Source organism: Canis aureus, chromosome 5, assembly GCF_053574225.1.
Source record: "Canis aureus isolate CA01 chromosome 5, VMU_Caureus_v.1.0, whole genome shotgun sequence".
Lineage (NCBI taxonomy): Eukaryota > Metazoa > Chordata > Mammalia > Carnivora > Canidae > Canis > Canis aureus.
Window position 1 is genome coordinate 28,790,464 of NC_135615.1, and position 19,809 is coordinate 28,810,272.

At 61.1% G+C, this 19,809-nt stretch overlaps 1 protein-coding gene and 2 long non-coding RNA genes across 5 annotated transcripts in view; 2 read left to right on the forward strand and 1 right to left on the reverse strand.

The window, feature by feature from the left end:
• Positions 1–7,051, reverse strand: part of GATA3 (GATA binding protein 3) — a 32,749-nt gene extending 25,698 nt beyond the window's left edge. Inside the window, exon 1 of the mRNA XM_077897267.1 lies at positions 6,903–7,051. The gene's annotated coding sequence lies outside the window, so the exon portion shown is untranslated. The remainder of the gene's footprint in view (positions 1–6,902) is intronic.
• LOC144313370 (uncharacterized) lies at positions 766–5,263 on the forward strand. 2 transcript variants are annotated; one of them, XR_013379029.1, is made up of 3 exons: positions 766–1,066; positions 3,317–3,480; positions 4,172–5,263. It is a non-coding gene; the product is annotated as an uncharacterized LOC144313370 (long non-coding RNA). The 2 variants fall into 2 exon arrangements; XR_013379030.1 differs by lacking the exon at positions 766–1,066 and adding an exon at positions 2,469–2,732.
• Positions 7,052–7,465: 414 nt separating the features above from the next.
• On the forward strand, positions 7,466–17,395 carry LOC144313866 (uncharacterized). Of its 2 annotated transcripts, none has more exons than XR_013379494.1 (3): positions 7,466–7,496; positions 12,877–12,978; positions 17,235–17,395. It is a non-coding gene; the product is annotated as an uncharacterized LOC144313866 (long non-coding RNA). The 2 variants fall into 2 exon arrangements; XR_013379493.1 differs by lacking the exon at positions 7,466–7,496 and adding an exon at positions 10,093–11,032.
• Positions 17,396–19,809: the final 2,414 nt, after the last annotated feature.

Here is a 19,809-nt window from a genome sequence, read left to right on the forward strand (position 1 = left end):
TAGCACAATTTTAAAAGACAAAGGGAAAATATTTGGGAGAAGGAGGCCTTCCGGCGCGGCGCCTCTCCGGGAACGCGCAGAACTTGGGGGGCGGGCGTCGTCCGTTTTAATTCAAAGCGCCGGGTCGGGCCGCCCCGCGGAGGAGAGGCCGCCCGCCCCCGCCCCCACCTCCTCCCCACACCTTGGAAAAATAAAAGATGTCGAAGGCCCTAGGTCTGGGTGGCTTGCAGCGGGCCGAGAGGCGTGGGGGGCTGCGGCGGGATGCCCGGTGTAATGGAGCCAGCCTGTAGGGGGTATTTAACATTTAATTCCCAGCCGGTCCGCCCCTGTTCCCGGACTGACAGTGGGTAATTGGGAAAGAGGACGTTGCTCTTTTGATGGCCCGCGCCGGCCAGTCTCGCCGACGCCACACTGGGTTTGACGTCACGGGCCCAGCCCCAGAGCCGGGAGCGCAGGGCAGGGGGGTGGGCAGGGAAGAGGAGGGGAGGGGGATGCCCGGGGGGAGGGCCGAGGTCGGCCCCGGGAGCCGCCGGCCAGCAGCGGGGGGCGGGGAGCGAGGCCGGGGCGCGGCTGCAGCGCGTGGCCCGAGGCGCAGAGCCGGGCTGCGGGGGTCTGAGCCAGGCCCGGCGCCGGCCTGACCCGCCTCGCCGGCACGGGCAGGCCGGGCTTCCTCCTCCCGGCGCGGGCGGGGGAGCGGAGGGGGCTCGAGGCCCGGGGGCGGGGGCGGGGGCGGGGGGGGAGGTGGTCCAGGCTCCCCCGCCGCGGGAGCCCGCGAGGCCGGCATCCTGGCCTCCTGCAGAGGCGCCTCTGCGCCCTCCCGCAGGCCTGCCGGCCCCTCCGCACCCAGGCACCCAGGCACCCAGGCACCCAGGCACCCCGGCCCTGGCCCGGGCTAGCGAGCCCCCCTCCACCCCGCCCTCGCCGCCCCCTCCTCCTCCCCGGGAGCAGCCGGCCGAGCGCCGGTGGAGGAAGCGAGGAGACCCAGGAGGAGGATGCCGCCGCCGCCGCCGCCGCCGCCGCCGCAGGGCCCCGGGCTCCTGCAGGGCGCGAGGCCTCCCTCACCAGGGTAAGGGGCGGTCGGCGAGCGGCCTGCAGGCCTGGGGCCCTGGGGGCAAGCATCCCCGAGCCGGGCGAGCGACGGCCGGACACCCCCCCCACCCCCCAGGAGCGCGGGGCGGCGGGGGCCAGGTCGGCCCGTCTCCATCGCCAGGCCTCGAGGCGGCTGCTTTAGGCGTCAAGTTGAGTGGGGTGTGTGTGCCCTCTTGGGGAAAGGGTAAGAAATGGAGCCTGGCTTGCTGTCCCCGGTGGCGGCGAGCTGGGGCCCACACACACACACACCCCCAAGCACATGCCCGCGTACAGGTCCCTCCCACCCGCCCTCCCGGGACGGCAGGGGCTCCGTGCCTGGAACTGGGCCACCCCGTCCCCGCCCGGGAACCCGAGCCCGCGGCGGCGCCCCGGGCAGGCGCGTGCCCCCAGCTCACCCCTGCGGCCGCGGGACCCAGAGAGCCGAGGCCCACGCGGGCCGGCGGCCCCCACCCGAGCCTGGCGCCCCGCGCATCCAGGCGAGCTCCGCGGGGCCGAGGTGCCCGCGCGCTGCCCGCGGCCGGGACCCGGGAGCCCAGCCTCGGGGGCCCCGCGCACGGGGAGCGGGCGTGCCGCGGGCCGCCCGGGGCGGTCGTTGGAGCGTGTTTGCTTAAGGAACTTTGCCAGCGGAGCGCGCGCGAAAATAGTCGGATTTCCCAGCGAGGCAGCAAATATTTGCAGGCGGGAGCAAGAAGCGGAGCCGGGCCGCGACGCCGCGTCCCTCCCCCCGGAGCCGCGGCGCCGGCCTGGGCGGACCCGGCCGCGATGCTCGAGACAGACGCGAAGCCGGGGACCTGCGGGGCTGGGGGCAGGGAGGGCGCGGGGCTGCGGCGGGGCCAGCAACCGGAGCGCGGCCGCGAGGCCCGGGCGAGCCGGGGCTGGGGCGGGAGCGGCCCTTCCCGGGGCAGCTCGGTCAATCTTCCCTGCCTGCGACCGGTCGACAAAAACGGTGTGAGGCGGCCGCGCTCGCTGCACGTCTGGGGAGGAAGCGGGAGCCCGAGGGGGGCCGAGGCCGCGCCCTGCACCCGCCCGGCCCGCGGCCCCGCGCTCTGCAAGCCTCGGGCTGGCGGCCGGCTCGCGCCCCGAGCCCAGCGCTGCCCGGCGGGGCCTTTAATGGGGTGTCTCCCTTTTAATAGTGGCCATTGTCGGAGCAATTAGCGAGAGACAATAACCGCCAAGAGGCTTTTAATTCGATTCCTCGCGCTGGCAGCGCGCGGCACCGGGGCGCTCCGCACGGCGGGAGGCCGGCGGGGAGGATCCGGCCCGGTGCGGGCCCCTGCCCCGGGGGTGCGGCCCCAGGGGCGGGAGTTCGGGCGGGGGCCAGCTGCAAGCGGGGGAGGGCGCCCTGGTCCTGCTCCCGGGACCGCGAAACCAGCCCTGGGCCTCGCCGGCCCTGCAGGCAGCGCGCGTCCCGGTCCCCGGTGCCTGCTAGAGGGAGAGAAGCGGACGGGGCGCGGCCGTGGAAGACAGGCCTCCTTCCTCCGGGGCCCGAGGGCCCCCGCCTCCATCACCCAATTCCCTTCCCAATCGGGAAGGGAGAAGAAGCCCCTTCTGGCGCGCACACACCTCCCCCCTCCGCGGCCTCGGCCCTCGGATTAGGTTACCGCGGCCAGGCGAGGGTTTTGACTGGTTACAGAAGAGCGCAGGTAAAGCTGTATAAACAGCTCGCAGGCTGCAGGGCTGGAGGGTTACGCCGGGGACACGGCCCCAGGCGCCACCGCCGGGCGAGCGCCGCACCCGGGAGGGGGGAGCCCGCTGGGACGCGGCGCCCCGGGAGGCACGCAGCGCGTCCCCATCTCTGCAGCCCGCACCCGAGCCCCCGCTCTCTTTCCCGCATGAACTGAAAACGCAGGGAATGGGGAGGAAAGTAGAGGTGATGAGAAAGCAGCGAGGCGGTGGGCAGGGCCCCGGCTGTTCTTTGCAAATGAAAGGCGGCGAGCAGGGGACTTGGGGGATGAAGAGAGAAGGGGGGGACCCCAAACTCACTGAGTGCAGATGCTGGAGGTGGAAACGTCCGAGGGGGGAGCCCCACGGGTACTCAAGCGAAAAGAGTTCCGCGCGCGCAGCTCGGCTCCCGGTTCCCACGCCCACCCGCCTCAGGCCTAGGGTCTACCTGCCACCTGCCCTGGGAAATGAGCCATCGCTTTGGAGGGGGTAGATGGTTTGATTCACTTTTTTTTTTTTTTTTTTTTTTTTGCTTATTCATCTATCATCGTTTAAAACTCGGAAGGAAACCCGCCCAGGCCAGGAGGAGCAGCGAGAGATGGGGAGAGTCATAGAGAGAGGAGATGCGCTCACAGATTACCCCCTCCTGCTCTGCTCCCGACCGCTAGGTTGGGCCCTGCAGCTTGGGGGATCCTGGCCCTCACTCTGCCGCTACCCTCTTCTCCTCCGGTGAGAAAAAAAAAAAAAAAAAGATTGTATCGAGATAAAAAAAAAAATTAGGTAGGGGCGCAGCGGAAAGGGGGAGAGAGAGAGGGAGAAGACAGGGGATTTCTGTTTTCGAGGGTAACAGTGCACAGGTTGGTGGCATTTGGGGGGAGCCCCAGTGTTGGGCAGGAGAGAAAGATTCCCCTGGAGGACCATTCGGAAGGAAAGCCAGTCACCCTGCAGGAAGGTCGCACCTCCCCTGCAGTCCTTCCTTCCTGGCCTTGGAGGTCTAGGGGGACAGTGGGAGCCCCATGAGAGGAAGAAGGGACTGGGGACAGAGGGGCTCCAGCGGGTCGGGTCGTCCCTCCCGGGCCACAGGCCGTTGATTCAGCTCCCAGCAGTACCACCGGCCCTCAGGTAGAGGCTGGCCGAGTGTAGACTCAGGCTCTCCTCCTGGGGGGTTCTCAGGCCACCCGCTGAAACATTCGGGATTCCCGGGGAAGTTGTCAGCAGTGTGGGATTCACCCACGGGAACTCCAGGGCCCTGCATTTTTCTGGCAAGAAGGGATGCACTTGGGCCACCTGCTGCACCCCCCTTGCTCCCCGGGTGCTCCCCGATCGACCCGGCCACCTCACTGCCCCTGGCCGGCCCCAGCTCCCAGCCTCAAGCGCTCACCTTACCCGACTCTCTGGCCACGAAAATTTGTCATTACAGGAGGAGGGCTTTATCCCGGAGCTATTGTGTTTGTACCTCTCTGGATTAGCCGGGACCCTGGGGTGTGTTTGTTCCCGGACCTTCGACAGCGCGCTTCAAGGGAAAGGAGAGCTCACAACACGGAGAGGAGCGAGGGAAGATCATTTCCTCCAGATCGGCAGACAAGAGGCGAGCTTCCAAAAGCACCAAGTGTTCTCTGTTCCTCCCCACCCGCTGGACACCCCCCCACCGGGGAAAGTGTGCGAGCGCCCGGGGCCCAGAGCGGGCAAGAGGCCTCCCCGCGTGCCTGCGCCCCGCCGGCCCTCACCCCGCCGGCCCTCGCTCCCCGGCCGGGCCCACCGTGCCGCCCCGGCTCACACTCGCTTCTCCGCCGTCTGCCACCTCGTGGACCTCAAGCAATTTGTTACATAAAACAAAACAGCCACCACACACATGTGCCTGCAGCACCGCAGCGACGGACACCCAGGGAGGCCTCGTCCCCTTCTCCTCCTCCCGCCACCACCGCCAGGCCAGTCTGCCCAGCGACCAGGAGCGAAGCGGGGTTGGCACTTGCAACCCCTTCCCCTTCCCCGATCGCCTCGCCGCGCTGGTTAAAAAAACCTCCCTCCGGTTACCCCCACCGTGAAGGAAGGGGTGATCGGAAATACTCGGTTCATGCACAAAGACGTACCACAAAACGAATGCACATTTCTGTGTGAAAAGGCTCAGAGGCAGAGGAGACAACGTCTTAGTGGAGCCCAGAAGTGATGGGAATGAGCGGGCGCTAGAGAACACTGGGCTTTGGGGCTCTGGCCCCACACACCTCACCAGGACTCCTAATTCCCCGCCACCTCCGGCGGGTCCCCGGACACAAATCGCCTTAAATTCCAAAAGAGGGGTTCTCAGCCACCCGCCTCCCACATACCTGCCCCTTCCTGAGGCTCTCTCTCTGTGTGGCCCTGAGCTGCTGGGCGGCCCAACAGGAAGCTCCACCAATGAGTGCCCAGGGGCGCCCATTCCCATCCACTCACTGCACCCCCGACTTACCCCCACCTCATATATCAGCTGCGAAAAGGCAGGGTGGAAAGAGCAATAAAAGGCAAATGCAGCTTCCCCTGTCTCTGGGCTTTTGGCAGGACGGACTAACCAGTGTCCGAGTACCCCCCCTCCTCCACCCCATCCCCGGTGGGGTGGGGGTGGGGTGCTGGCAGAGACAGCTCCTATAGTACGGAGGGTGGGCCTGGGGAGATGATGTACCAGGCGCCACTCACCCGCATCCTCTGAATGCAGCTGGGCTCTCAAACCAGGAGCCTTAGGCCTGCCAGGGCTGCCGGCTGGAAGCTGGAGGCTGGCCCTCCTCCTCGGTCCCCCAAGGGAGTCGGTAATGGGAGCCCAGGGGAGCTGACACCCACCTGGGGCTTGGTCCCGCTGACCTGGTCGCCACACCCCGTCCCCATCCGAACGAGCAGCCAACTATTCTCTTCTCCCAAATCACACACATGTTTAAAAGGGTTAATGGTAAGCTCCCTCCTCGCTGGGCCCTGCAAGCATCTCGCATCCAGGCACCTGGATTGCCTTGAGGGGCCTGACCGGGTCTCCTTGCCTCGGAAGGCAGTGGGGGGGGGGGGGGACCACCAGCGTCCCTTCCCCCTGCCCGCGCCCCCCAACACGCACACCTTTTCTGCCACAACCGCGAAGGGTGGAGGGCTGCCAATGCTACTTTATTAGTTGCCACTTTCAAGTTCATAAGCTCCTGTCCATTGCCCCAGTGTCCTAGTGAACGCAGGCAAGAAGGGAAGGAGAAAATAGCCAAGAAACAGGGGAAGGAAACCCAAGGGAGGATCCGGGGGTGGGGATCGACTCCCTTCCATCCACGGCCCCGGGACAGAATCGCCCAGGGCCGGTTCCTCGGGCGCCGGCGGGGGTCTCCGGGAAGAAGAAGAGGTGGACCAGAGCCCCTCTCCTGTCCGGATTCACTCAACTTCCGATGCCTTTTCACGATTCCTCCGTCGGGAACTGCCTCCGACTGAGGGACTGCTGGGAGGTCTGTTGGTCCGTTGTCCCAGGAGAAAGTAGAGTCCTCGCCCCTGCTGCCCATCCTGCTCCCCCACGACCCTGGGCACCCTCTCTTACAGGTCGTGGTTTTCTCGCTCAACTCAGGGTGCTCCTGGAAGCAGGGGTGCCTCGGGGCCACTAGCTCTCCAGGGATGCCAGATGCCCTCACATCTGGACTCCCAACTTTTATCTCACAGCGCACAGCTGTTTCCCTAATTATATGCAGAGACAATGAGCCCAAGCTCACACTCGTAAGCAGAGGAAAATAAACACGCAATTGACACTCCCATCCCGCGGCCACCTTTGGGAGAAGGCTGAGCTGCTTCTCGTCGGCGGGCTCTCTCCCCGGGTCCCCGGCCCTCCCTGCACTGGAAGACGTGTGTCCAGCCCTCCCCCGGCATTCCGACCGTCTCTCACACTTCTGTCTAGTTTGTCTCCGCATGCCTCGCTCCGCAGCTCGCTCTCCACCAAGGGCGTACACACATGCACCCACCATGCTCACCCAAGGTCACTGCAGAAAGCCAAAGACTGCCCGTGCCCGCGGAAGAAAAAAAAAGTAATAATAAAGCCTGGGGTCTAGTTCATTTTCTTCCAGGGGCAGCTGTCCCCTTGGCGTCTAGACCGCCCCTTAATTCTCTCCACGTGGAGCCGGGAAAGCGAGGGCAGAGTTAGAGAGAAGAGAACGATAGTCACTGACCTGGGTATTTTGCTCCCGCGGGCCAGCTGTGTTTTATTTTATTTTATTATTATTATTATTTTCCTGACTTGCCAGAGATCCGAAGGCAGAAATGACAGGCAGCCTTGGCCACTCCGGTCGCCGCTGCGGTCCTAACCGCCCCAGCTGCTTACGGCATCTCACGCGGGCTTCCAGCGAGCAGTAAAACCTGGGTGATGTGCATCCTTCCTAGGAGCCCCCTCCCTCCGCCTCCTCTGCTCACTGTAGAGAGCGGAGCTCTTCCGGGTTGCGCAGGGGGAGAGGGAGGGAGGAAAGAAGACTGAGCGGGGAATGGATTTCACCCCCTTGTGCAAACACGCAAACCACACATCTGGGGTGTGTGAGGCCAGAGGAGCTGGGCCGGTGGGGCGGGGGGAGACTGCCTGCAACGTGAGCAGCCCCTGGCGCCTACAGGCCCACCGGCTCTGCCAGGGGTGGAATCACCACTGCAAATGTCATCGCCAGTGTTGACTGGGTCATTACCCCCCCCCCCGCCCCCAAGATATAAAAGCTTTTGCAGAGTCTCTTCGTCCCATTTTTTTGGAGCGAGTGGGGACCCAGTGGGAGCGTCTAGAGGTACAGTCCGCGCCACCATTAGCAGGGTCTCTGCCCCTCAGGGCTGTCCCTCTGCCTTCTGGTTCCTCCTCCAGTTTGTGTCTGCTGACGCCTCCAAAATGCCTGTGCTGGGCTTTCCTGTGCCTTGGGTGCGGCTGTCCGGCACAAGGTAGGGAGGGCAGACCCGCGGGCCACCAGGCTCCGGGCTCGCTGGTCCACCTTGGCCCTCCTCCCGGTGGCACAGGAACGGCCGGAGGGAGGCCCGGCCCTGCAGACACTGAGTAGAGGTTTGGGGACGAGGCTCTCTCTCGGGGTCCCAACTCTTTTCAAGAAGAAAAGAAGGAAATTTAGCATCCAGGGCCCCTGAGGTGAGGGAGCGAGAACCAGAGGTAGCTGGAGGAGGTGGGGGGGGGGGGGGCCTGAAGGAGAATCGTCCGTTGGGTGCCCAGCCAGGAGCTCCCGCCCTGCCCCGTGGCATCTCTACTCCCGCCCAGGGGGATCGAATCCTCCAGGGAGGAGATCGGCATGGATAAATTTCTGCAGGAGTAAAATGAAACCCTGTGAACACTGGGGGAGAAAGGTCAGGGTCCATTCGTTTTGACAGGTAGCGTTTCCCCCTCACAATATTTATGCAACAAGAATATGGAGACTGACTTTAAAAATAAATACATCTTGGGGGAGAAATAAAACCAAATGTATCCACCGCCGGCCCAGGACGCTAAGAACCTCCTTGCGTGGGACCCAGCTGGGTAGTAAGGAGTCGCCCCGGCTTGGTGCCGCCAAGGGTTTAGGGGTGATCGTTCTTGGGGGGCATCGTGGGGGGGACGGCCACCGGCCAGCGAGGGCAGAAGGAGCGGTGCAGGGGCGCGCCGACCTGAGGAGGGGTGCGGGGAGGGTCACGGGGTGCGATGGGAGAGGAGGTCAGGATGGTGCCCGCTGGGGGGCTGGGGACGCCCCGTTCCGAGCACCCAGGGGCCCCGCGGCCTGGCCCCCTGGACCGCGCCCCCCCAGCTCCGCACCGTCGGGGCTCGGGGCCCAGGCCGAGGGGGGAGGGCTGCTCCCGGGAGCGGAAGGGGCTCTCCCAGGCCCAGAGGGAGCCCCGAGCCCCCCTCCCCACCGCCCTCTCCGCCGGCTCCCTCCCGCCTGCCGCCACCCAGCGGCCGAGCCGCCGACAGGAGGCCGCTCGCTCCACAGCTCCCCCCACCTGTTGCCCCGGGCCCTGGCAGGGGGCTGCGGGTGGGGGGGGGGGTGGGGGTGGGGTGGGGGCCGTGCCGGGAGGACCCGGGGTTGCGGAGCAGGCGCCCCCGCCCGCCTTGGCCCCCTGGAGCGCGGCCTCGTGGGGGAGTCGCGCCGCGGGGGCCCCGGGAGTGAGCCGGACCCCGCCTGTCTCCGCGTCTCCCCTCCCCTCCCCTCCCCTCCCCTGCCCTCCCCTCCCCTCCCCTCCCCTGCAGCCCCGCTGCCCACCGGGGAGCCTCTCCAGCTCGGTCCCCGGAGACCCGCCGAAGGCCCCCGCCCCCCCCCCCCCCGCACCTCCTTCCCCTCCCCTCCCTTTCCCTCCGCTCCCTTCCCCTCCCCTCTCCTCCCTCCTCTCTCCTCCCCTCCTCTGTGTCCCCGCTGCCCACCGGGGAGCCTCTCCAACTCCGCATCCCCGGGACCCGCCGCAGGCCTCCGCCCCCGGGTCCCTCCCCGCCTCCTGGGCCCCCTCCTCGCTCTCCCCTCCCCTCTCCTCCTCGCCCTCCCCTCCCCTCCCCTCCTCGCCCTCCCCTCTCCTCCTCGCCCTCCCCTCTCCTCCCCTCCCCTCCCCTGCAGCCGCGCTGCCCACCGGGGAGCCTCTCCAGCTCCTCATTCCCGGGGACCCGCCGCAGGCCCCCTCCCCGGGTCCCTCCCCGCCCACTGGGTCCCCTCCTCGCCCTCCCCTCCCCTCCCCTCCCCTCCCCTCCCCTCCCCTCCCCTGCAGCCGCGCTGCCCACCGGGGAGCCTCTCCAGCTCCGCGTCCCCGGTCCCTCCCGCCCCCTGGGTCCCCTCCGCCCCCCTCCCGGGTCACCCCCCTCGCCCCCCGCTGCCGCCCGGAGCTGCCGGCCTGACCGCCCCTCTCCCCGGTTCCCTTTTCTGCTGACGCGGGCACGCGCCAGACTCCAGGTCTAAAGTGTCGCCCGGCCAGGGACGGAGAAATCCGACCGCGTCCACCGCTCGCCCGTCACCCCAATACCACCTTTAGCAAAGGAGGGCTTAACTGAAGGAAATTCGGCCGCCAAGGACACCCGGGCTTAGGGCTTGGTGGAAGCGAGCGGTGTGCGGGGCAGCGCCGGGCGGAGCGGGGTTCCGAGGAGCCACCGGCCTGGCGTGTGGCCGCGAGGGGCCCGGGGCGGGGGGAGCCGCTGCTGGGGGGGACCCCGGGGCGCGGCATCCCGGGGGCCGCGGGCGATGGGAGGGCGGGGGGGGGGGGACCCGGCAGTGGGTGAAGAGAGGAGGTCTCCCCAGAAGTGAACAGTGGGGGGAAAGGCGCTGGTGGCCCAGTGAGACCCCCAAGATTTATTCTTGGTTGGTGGACACCGGCCCCTGCACACTGTAAAGATGCTGCTTTAATGAAGCGACAAGTCGCTTTCTGAATTTTAAAAGCTACCACTCTGGCTCGCTGATTCGCGGTTCAGGTCTCTGTGCTTGTGTATATACCTGTCTGTGTGTGTGAGAGAGAGGGAGGGTGAGCACCCTCGGTTATTCAGGGGTGCTGTGGGCGATCAGTGCTGAGGACCAGCAGGCCCGGGTGCTCAAGAGCCCGCCCTGGGTTAGCAGGTCTGAGGGGCCCGGGTGGCCCCACTGCCCAGACCTCAGGACTCTGCAGCGAGCCTCTCCCCTGGGGAGTGCTTGTGTGGTACGCACCTGAGCAGCAGAGCCAGGAGGCAAGGACCCAGCTCTCTGCCACCCAGTCATCCTGGTGGGGGGGCTCCTCACCTATTGCCTGCCCCTCCCCCCTTGCACACATCCCCTGCTGCTGGCTTCCCCCACTCCCTTTCCCCTCCCTGGAGCACCTACCCCCTGGCTTCTTAACCCCTTAACCCTGGGCAGGCGAGCATCCTTCCCTGGGCTAGGATTCAGAGGCTGAACTCAGTAGAGAAATGTTGGGAGGCTCCTGGGCCTGGGGACAGAGCTGGGGTTGGGATTCCTCCTGGAGGCAATCCCGACAGCCCGATTGGCACCAGCATTGACGGCTTTAAATCCTGTGGCTCTGTTGGGCCACATTCCTACAAGCTAAGGCATTTGATTGGATTTTAAATATAAAAGGAAGTCACTGGGCAGGTGGAGGTAGAAGATGGGTCAGTAAATGACTAATGATAATAGAAACAGTGTGTCCCAGATCTCTGCGATGGCCGCGCAGATAGGAAGTTCACCTGTTGGATAAAGAAAAAGGGGACCCTGTAGGGAGAAATAATCGCTGGCACAATCTCCAATCTTTCTAAGAATGTGTGGCCACTTTGAGTTGTTCGAAGCAGGGCTGGGGAACCGTATATTTAATCTTCCAGGTTTTCAACATCCCATTTCTTTCCCTTAAAACACAGGTAATATTTTTCTTCCTGCCTGTAGGTCTTCAGCCTCCGTCCCCCTCTCAATTTTTCTAACCTTCCCGGCTATCCCCTCAGGTTGCTTATAATTCTTTTGCATGCGGCTCTCCACCAGATGAAAACACACACTTTAAATACCAGCCTGGGTTTAAAAGTTCTAATCTTTCAATTCCACCCATTGGGATGTGTTCTATTATAAATGTGGAGGGTGGGGGGAGTTGGGAGGGTGTGAAGGAGTCTGGCGTGAGAAAATCCAGTTCTTTGATTTTCCTTTTCTTTTTTCTTTTTTTCTTTTTTCTTTTTTCTTTTTTTCTAATGGAACATTTTTATTAAACTCAACTTCTAGGTCTGTGACTGCCTAGGTTTCCATGACCGAGATTTGCCTGGCTGGGGGGTGGGTGGTGGTAGAGCACTGCGTGGTGGGGGTCTGGGTGGTGTGGAACCGTGGACATCTCACATGGAAGTTTCACAAAGCAGTGACTGGAAATTAAAAAAAAAAAAAATCAGACCTATTCCACCCAGGCGCCCTAAATAAATAGCCCCGTTTGCAAATTCCTATCAATTATTACGTGATGGGAAAAAATCCTATCTGAAAATAAAGCACGTGGACGTGGAGAATTTTAATTAAATCTTACTGTGGATATAATAACATGGAAGTGATTTTTCATTCGGCGCTTGCCTGCTCACCAGTGTTTTATGGCGTTTTCTTGCCTCTGACTTTATTTTAAAATATTAGACGAGGTGGAGAATTATAAACGACTCTTTCCTTATCTGTACTGCTCACATATCCAGGATCAGAGGAGCTGATTAAGAAAGAAGTCAGAGGCAACGTTGGATTCATAATGATTTGGAATAATGAATCCTTATCTCTGCTTTCCAGATTATCTGCCTTTCAGCTCCCAATGTTTTGTTACATGGGATAATTTATTGCATCTAATACATCACAATGAATCTGATGGTAGAAAGTGATGGCCAGCGTTGTGAAAAGGGGGCCCTTATTTTTTATCCCGGGGCAATGAAACTGCTTTTTGCAGTTTTTAATTGGGAAAATATAAGGTAGATCTGATAAAAAGAGAGAGAGAGAGAGAGAGAGAGCGAGCGCTGGGTATAATCTTGCCTGCTCGTGCCTTACCACGCGGCTCTTTAATTAGTGTGTCAATTTCAGGCTGAAATTAACAAGATCGACCTGAAACCAGCGCTTAGTTTCTCCCCAGCACCGAGATCCTAATTTTTAACATGATTTATTTTTATGAAAAAGGAGATAATTAATCATAAACACCGACTAAAGCTCAGAGCCAAGTTAAGATAAAATGCCATTTGCATCTTTATATAGAAAGATACCAATAATGTTAATTTTCCTGAGATTTCCTCTCCGCTCACCCCGTGTCCTGTCCCCCACCCCCCACGCGAGGTTCCCACCCTGACCGCTGCCCACTCTGGCCCCATTCCAAGTAAACAAGAAAAAAGAAAACAAAACAGCAATCCCAGGTTTCTCTTATTCATTGCTTTCTTTTAAAAAGTGCATATATATATATTTATATATTCAGCTCTTCTGGCTTTGTCTGTCAACAAGCAGAATGAGCATAGGGTTTGTTGTGGGTTCCCCCCCCTCCTCCAGCAGAGTGGTGGGTGGATCTGCCTGTTTTCCCAGATCCCCCCGCCCTGCACCGACCCTCATCATCTTCCCTGGGTTTCAGAGTTGGAGAGAAGAGGACACACATCTCATTTAATGGTTAATTAGTTACGATAATTGGCATTTTTGTTTCTTTTGTATTTTGCCCTAACGCCAAAGGAACAAAAGCCATCTAAACGCAACAGGCTTTCCTCTCTGCCTCTTTCAGGATGGATTTCCGAATCCCAGGCTGTACCCGGAGTCCCCTCCCAACAACTGACAACACTAGCAACCTCCCAGCTTCAGGAAGTAGAAGGGGCAGGAGTCACTGGTAATTTGCTTTTTAAGCTCGTGCCTGTTGATTACTTTCTGGTTGCTTGGATCAAACAATCGTTGCAAATATGCAAACCAGCAAGAGGAGATTCATACATATCCACTCTCCAATTGTTCCTCCTGACGTCAGATCATAATTTCTTGGTAATTGGATGGCTTGCACCCGAATAACGCGCATCTGAAATTCTCTACGTTTCTCTAGGTTGCAGTAGATTTTGTACTGGGAGTGTAGGGTGGAGTTGGGGGCAGGATTTGGGTTGTTTGGTTTTTGTGTTTTTTTTTTTTTAAGAATACTTTCCAGTTCACCATAGTCCTATTTTTTTTTTTTTTTTTTAAGATTTATCTATTTGACAGAGAGAGAGTGAGCACAAACAGGGAGAGTGTCAGGCAGAGGGTGAAGCAGGCTCCCTGGATGTGGGGCTTGGTCCCAGGACCCCGGAATCATTACCTGAGCTGAAGGCAGAGGCTCAACTGACTGAGCCACCCAGGCGCCCCACCATAGTCCTATTGTCTCCCTTCCTCCCCGCACTTGGGAACCTTTACTTCTCAAGTGCGGAGACGAGGTTTGTTTCCTGAGCATGTCATCTCCCCGACAGTTCTAGAGCGGGTTGGACAATGTTGAACGCAGGTGATCAAGATGACGGAAGTGGGGGGTGCAGTTGGGTCTGAAGCAGGGGTGAGGTTCTGTAGAGCCAAATCCGCGGTTCCTCTGCTTAGACCTACAAGGGCCCCCACCACTGGGCTTTCCTCTCCTAGGATCACCCGAGGTTCCCAGCCTTCTGCAGTTCCAGTGTCAGTTCCTGATCCCGCCCCACACCCTTAAAGGTATCCAAATAGTTACAGATTTTAAAAACTTGGCTCTTGATGCCGATAAAGACACTTGAGGTCGTGCATGGCCCGAGGGAGGGAGAGACCTGGTTTTCTGGGATGCTCTCCTTGTAGCTTTCGGTTCAACGTTGGCCTCACGCCGGTGGATATCAGATGCCGAGTTCCAATTTCGTATTAAATACCGCATGAATTCCCTCTCCTGCCCGTCTGCCTCTCCCTCTCCTTCTCTTCTTCACCCCTGCCCCGGTTCCTCTCTTCCCTCTCTTTAGGACACATCACTCCAAGAATTTCAAGTATCAATTATAAGTAATATTAATTTCTCAGCCCCAACCAGTGAAGTGCGGATGATCTGATAGGAGTATAAAAACGGTGCTTCCCTAGATGAAACAGACCAGTGGAGCCTACTGGGCCATTTCCCATGCCCAGATGAACATTCAATTTTCCGGCATTATCTCCGCACTTAAACTCGCGTGCTCCATTTCTGTGCCAAGATAAATTTGCATAATATTTGCAGCTGTAATTAGCTGATGAGCATCTCCCAGCCTCCCCCTTTTGTCTCTCTCTGCATTTGGTCTTCCACTGATGCCACATTTGATCTTTAATATTACAGGATTCCCGATAGAGGATTGCATATCTTATCTTCTCGGCTCCAAAATCTTCTAAGAAGGAGGGAGAGAGGGAGCGAGGGGGTTTGGGGAGAAGCGTGAGGGAGGGGAATGAAGCTTCAGTAATCAGGGTTTGAACAGGTTAGGATGGGGAGAAGGTAGAGGGAGCGACAGAACAAATGAGAGCCACTGAGAATCTGTGGTGGCTGGGGTGGGGAGCGGTGGGACCAGCCTCTTGGAAAGGAGAATCTGGAATCCACCCGTTACTACTGAGAGAACTGGGGAGTGGGGTCATGGGAGGTCGGGCTGGAGATCTGGAACCTGGCTGAGGTGGGGGGAGAGAGGTGAGTAGCCAGCCTTCACGTTGTGGCCCTTCCTCCCTTCTGGGAAAACAAACAAACAAACAAATGCAAACAACAACAACAACAACAACAACAACAACAACAAAACAAACGGTCCAATCTGCGGCTCCAAGGAAGGCGCTCCGGCGGGTAGCTCCCCTCCAGCAGAAACTGGAACTTTTGAAACCAGGCGACTGTCTTATCTGCTCATCTGGTCGCCTCTCCTTAATAGAGAGCACAGCGCTCCTGAATCTCTAATGTGCCACGGTTTCGTTCTGCGCGTTTCTGGTTAGAAGAAATAAGAGTCCCCCTCTAAGAAAAGAGGGAAAAGAAAGTGAAGAAAGGGGGGTGGGGGAGGAAAAGCAGAAAGACACAAGAGTTTAGAAAAAGAGGAGACCCGGGGTGGTCCTCCCAGCAAACTGGGTCGCCTCCAGAAGGGGAGCAAACCTGGCCAAGTGTCCCCCAGCCTCGTCTGGGTTGTTACTATTGGGCTACTTTTCTCCAGTGAAGTTTCCTGACCCGGCTGGGGTCCGGGTGGGGGGTGGAGGGTGGGGGACGCTGGGTGGAAGGAAGGCGGATTAGAGGAGCCACTGGTTGAATTAGTATCTGTGGGAATCCAGAGGAGTAGAGAGAGAAAGGAAAGGCAAGAGGGAGAAGGAGGTAAAAAAGAAGACAAGAAAGAGTCGACTTTCATGCCAATCATTGGAACAAATAGCTAACATTTAACGTTTACACGCGCTCTGGCGACGCCCTGGCGCTCCGAGGACCCGGGGCAGGGCTAAAATGTCCCGAAAGCCTTTGGAGAAAACGAGTTTCCAGCTATCAGGTTCTCCCCATCTCCCCCCTTCCACAGGGCTTCGGTTTCAGGCTGGACTTGTCCAATGTCTGCGTTGCCGCTGCGAGCTCCTAAATGAGTGTCAAGGAGGCAAATATCAAATAGCGCCGGGGTCAAGGCGGTTTGGTTAACCGTGCAGGGCGCTCGGGACCCAGACCTGTGCGGGACGCGTAGGGGGGAGGGAGGCGGCCGGGAGGGGGCGGGGAGGGGGGACCGAGGGAGGGACGCTGGGCGGATAGAGGGGCGGGGGGGGGGGCGCCCACCGTGCACAGGGGGGCTGAGCCCCCCACGCACCTCCTCGCCCCCCGCCAAGCAAGGAAAGGCGCCTGTTGGCTCAGCGGGAGAGGAGTCCCTTGGAACTTTGCTCTTCTGTTTTAACGAGGCCAACGTTGCGCAGCCAAGATCAGAAGTGCGCCTTTAGGGACTGGGGAGCTCCAGGCCTGCTTCCCCACCTGCTGCCCGAGGGTGTCGGACGAGGAGTTGGCCAAGGTCCCCTCGTGCTGGGGAAGGGTGCAGGGCGTGGGCCCAGCGCGGTTAACCGGGAGCGCAGGGGCCCGGGTGACAGGCTCTGCCCGGTGCACCCAATGCGCCCCACGGAATCCAGAGCTGTGAGCCCCAGTCCTCCTCCACCAGAGCCCCGAGCTCGGTGGCCGCGAGCAGCAGCAGCAGCGACTGTCGGGGGGAGGTCTCCGTCCAGGGAAGTCCACCCCCACCCCCGCACCGCCCCTGCAGCCCAGGTTCCCGCGCTGTCCCTGCTCCAGGGCTCGGGCTCCGAAGTGCTTGCAAAGGAGAGCACTTCTGCTGGTGGGGCGGGGGGGGGGGCGCCCTGGGGCTGCCGGGCAGGGCAGAGGCGGGGACCCAGCGATTGCCCAAGGCCCCCTGCATGCGCTCCGCGGAGCCTGCGTCCCAGGTTCTGGACCCGGCTCTCCGCGCTCGCGGAGGTGGGGGGGGGCGGGGAGACACGTGCACGAGGGGGAGCGTGCGTGGGGGGTTCAGCCCCCTCCCCCCTCGGCCCTGTGAGGTGGGGGTGCCTGGGGCTGATTTCCCCCGGAGGCAGGAGGCTGCGGGCCAGAGGTGGCTTTGCAGGGCGGAGCTCAGGCTGCCCCCTCCAGGGCTGGGCCCCAGGTCCGCGCTGTGCACCCCGCCCCCAGCGTCCCCCCTTGGGGTGTATCCCAGGCCGAGCACCGGACCCCAGGCCTCTCCTGCGGAGCTGGGGTGGGAGGATGGGGGGGCCTGAGCTCCAGGCCTGGGGGGTGCAGCGGGGTGAGGACCGAGGTACAGGGGTGGGCCCCCCCCCCCCGGACACGACAGCGGGGTGCCCGGACCTCGCGCAGGGTGGGCTGGGGCCCTGCCTTCTTAAATAACCCTCTTTGGGTGAGTTTTTCCCTTCCCTCTGTGTAATTCTCAATGACAGTCATGAAGACTCATCACGATGTTACTTTTCCCCTTCTTTCTCAAATTTAAAAAAAAAAAAAAAGAGGAAAAAAAATACGCACCCGACTCCACTAGCGTTCGGGTTCCGGAGAAATTCTCAAATAGAGCAGTGTAATTTCTCAGTTGATTTTGATTGACATACTGTCCCTGGGATCATGTGTTAATCCCTTCTTCACTCAAGCCTTTTCATAACTCATTTCTCTCTTGCTAGATGGGGGCTCTGATGGTTACCGAGGCAACGACGATAGCACTAAGCTATTTCCCTCTCTGCAAGGAGACCATTATTCCGCATGCATAGGCCATCTGCAGCAGAGGTCGTCGCAAAGTCATTCACAACACAGCACACGTTTATTAAACTTTTATTCTCTTTTTTCCCCCAACACGGAAACTAGTTTGCACTTGTACGGGGCTGGGGGGTGGGTGGCAAGTGCCGCTCAGTGTCGGCCCGCAAGGACAGTCCTCTGGGCGGTGGCGGCTGGCGGCCTGCGCTGGGCCAGAGGTCCCTTCACGTCCCCACTGGCCAGAGGGGCTTTGGTCGCCGCCTCTGGGGCCTTGAGAATAGGATGGAGGGGTTGCATCTAAAGGGTAGGTGGGAGCGGGCCTCCATCCTCAGTCACCTTTGTTCCTGCCTGGGCATCATCTCCTCTTCCTGTCCTGCCCAAGCGGCCTCTCCCCAGGGTACCTGCAGACACCCCCCGGGGAGCCACCTGCCGGGGCGCTGGGGTCCTGGGCTTCTTTTCCCATCGCGCAGCCTGCTGGTGGCACAGAGTCCTGCCCCCGTGGCCCTTGATGGGAGGTGCTGGGGAAAGCATGGGTTTGGGTGTCAGCCTTCTCCAGCAGTGGGGGGGGGGGGGCGGTGAGCCCAAGACCGGGCCGCCTGGGCCCGTCAGTCAGTCAAGGACATGACCTGGACAGGGCCCCAGGTTCCGCATGCAGTGCCAGACTCAAGGCACCCAAACCAAAGGGCACCTGCGAGGCCTGCTGATGGCCACTGCCTCGGTTTCCCTCACCTTCTCCCAGTTCCTCCCTCTCTCCCTTTCTTTTTCTTCACTTTCAGCCTCCAAGCCTTTGTCCTTTCTTTCTTTGTTTTTATTTTTTTTAAGATTTTATTTATTTATTCATGAGAGACGCACAGAGAGAGGCAGAGACACAGGCAGAGGGAGAAGCAGGCTCCATGCAGGGAGCCTGACCTGGGACTCGATCCGGGGACTCCAGGATCAAGCCCTGGGCCGAAGGCGGCGCTAAACCACTGAGCCACCCGGGCTGCCCTCTTTCTTTTTCTTGTAATGGGAGTGGTGGACCCACTTGGGGCCCCAGGGCGGGCATCTTGGGCTGCAAGGGCCTCTATGAGCCCAGCCCCAGAAGACGGGCTCCTGCCAGCCTCCTGCCCCAGGGCTCCTGCGGCCCCCCGAGAGCCTGCCTCCCACCACCTCGCTGTGGGAGCCTGCCCCAGCCACGGCCAGGGCCATGACCCAAAGGAGGGCTGTCCAGGCCACCGTGCCGCCAGCCGTTGGGGGCACCGGTGGTCAGGCCCGAGCCGCAGCGGGGCTGGCTGGCAGCTCTGCACACACTCTGGGGGCCCTGAGCAGGCCGGACAGACGGCAGTGGGGTAAAGGTGAGGGGCTCCTAGCTCAGCAGGTACAAGGGCCTCCAAAGGCCTCCAAGGGCCTCCAAGGGTCAAGCTCCTCCCCCTAGCCCATGATTGCCTGTGGTCTGTCTACACCCGCGGGCGGTGATGAAGGCCAGAGGGGGCGCTGTTGGAAGCCCCCCCACTCCACCGTCCTATTCCTAGAACTGGTGCTGCTCTGCTCAACCCCAGGGGTGACGATGCCTGCCCGGCGGCAGGCCTGTGCCCAGGAACACACCTGGCTTAAGGCCAACTAGGACCAAAAGATCCAGGGATGGGTCCTCACAGCCCCGACCAGCACCCCCACTCGAGGGGCACTGGGTCCCCCAGTGCCAGGGAGACCCTGAAAGAAAAGGAGGAGGGAACTTTCTGAGCAAATCAGCCGGCTTTTCCGGGGCTCTGTGCTTCACACACCTACACCTACCCCGGGAACACGATTAGAGCACTGAACCCTCAGGCCGGCTGGCCCTCCTGCAAGGCCTATGCCCAGGGGGGTCAGGAGGCTGGGATCTAGAGCGACCTGACTGTGGCTGGGGGGCTGCTGAGAGGGGACCGGGGCTCGGGGTGAGCTGTGGTGGCCCCAGTAGGGATCCTACGTGTCGATGTGTGTCGTTGGTGTCTGACCCGGCTTCCCGGGGGCCTGGGATCGAGTCCCCCATGGGAGCCTGCTTCTCCCTCTGCCTGCGTCTCTGCCCCACCCCCCATGAATAAGATAAATCTTAAGAAAAAATAAAATAAAAAAAAAAGCAGGTTCCATCTGCAGGGAGCGGGTCGAGGGTGGCAGAAGCAGAAAGAGGCCCTGGCCTCTCCACTGCGAGGGTCAGAGGGTTACATCGCGGGCCCCTCCCGCCTGTGCGGGGTGCTGGCTGGAAGGGGGACGGTGTCGGGCCGGGGTGGGGTGAGCGGTAGGAGAAAGGCCACAGCTCTCCGGGGTGCCGGGGGCAAGGTCACAGCAGTCGCCACCCAACTGACTTATGGGGCGGCGGGGGGGGGGGGGGGGAACTGCACTGCTGGAAATCCTGCTCTGGGACTCTGGGAGAGGTGTCGTGTCCCCCCCCCCACACTAAGGCTTAGGCACCTGCACCCAAGCCCCTAAGGGTATTACTGTGTAATAATAGTGGCCGCATCCACGGGCTGCGGGCTGCTCCTTAAATACTTA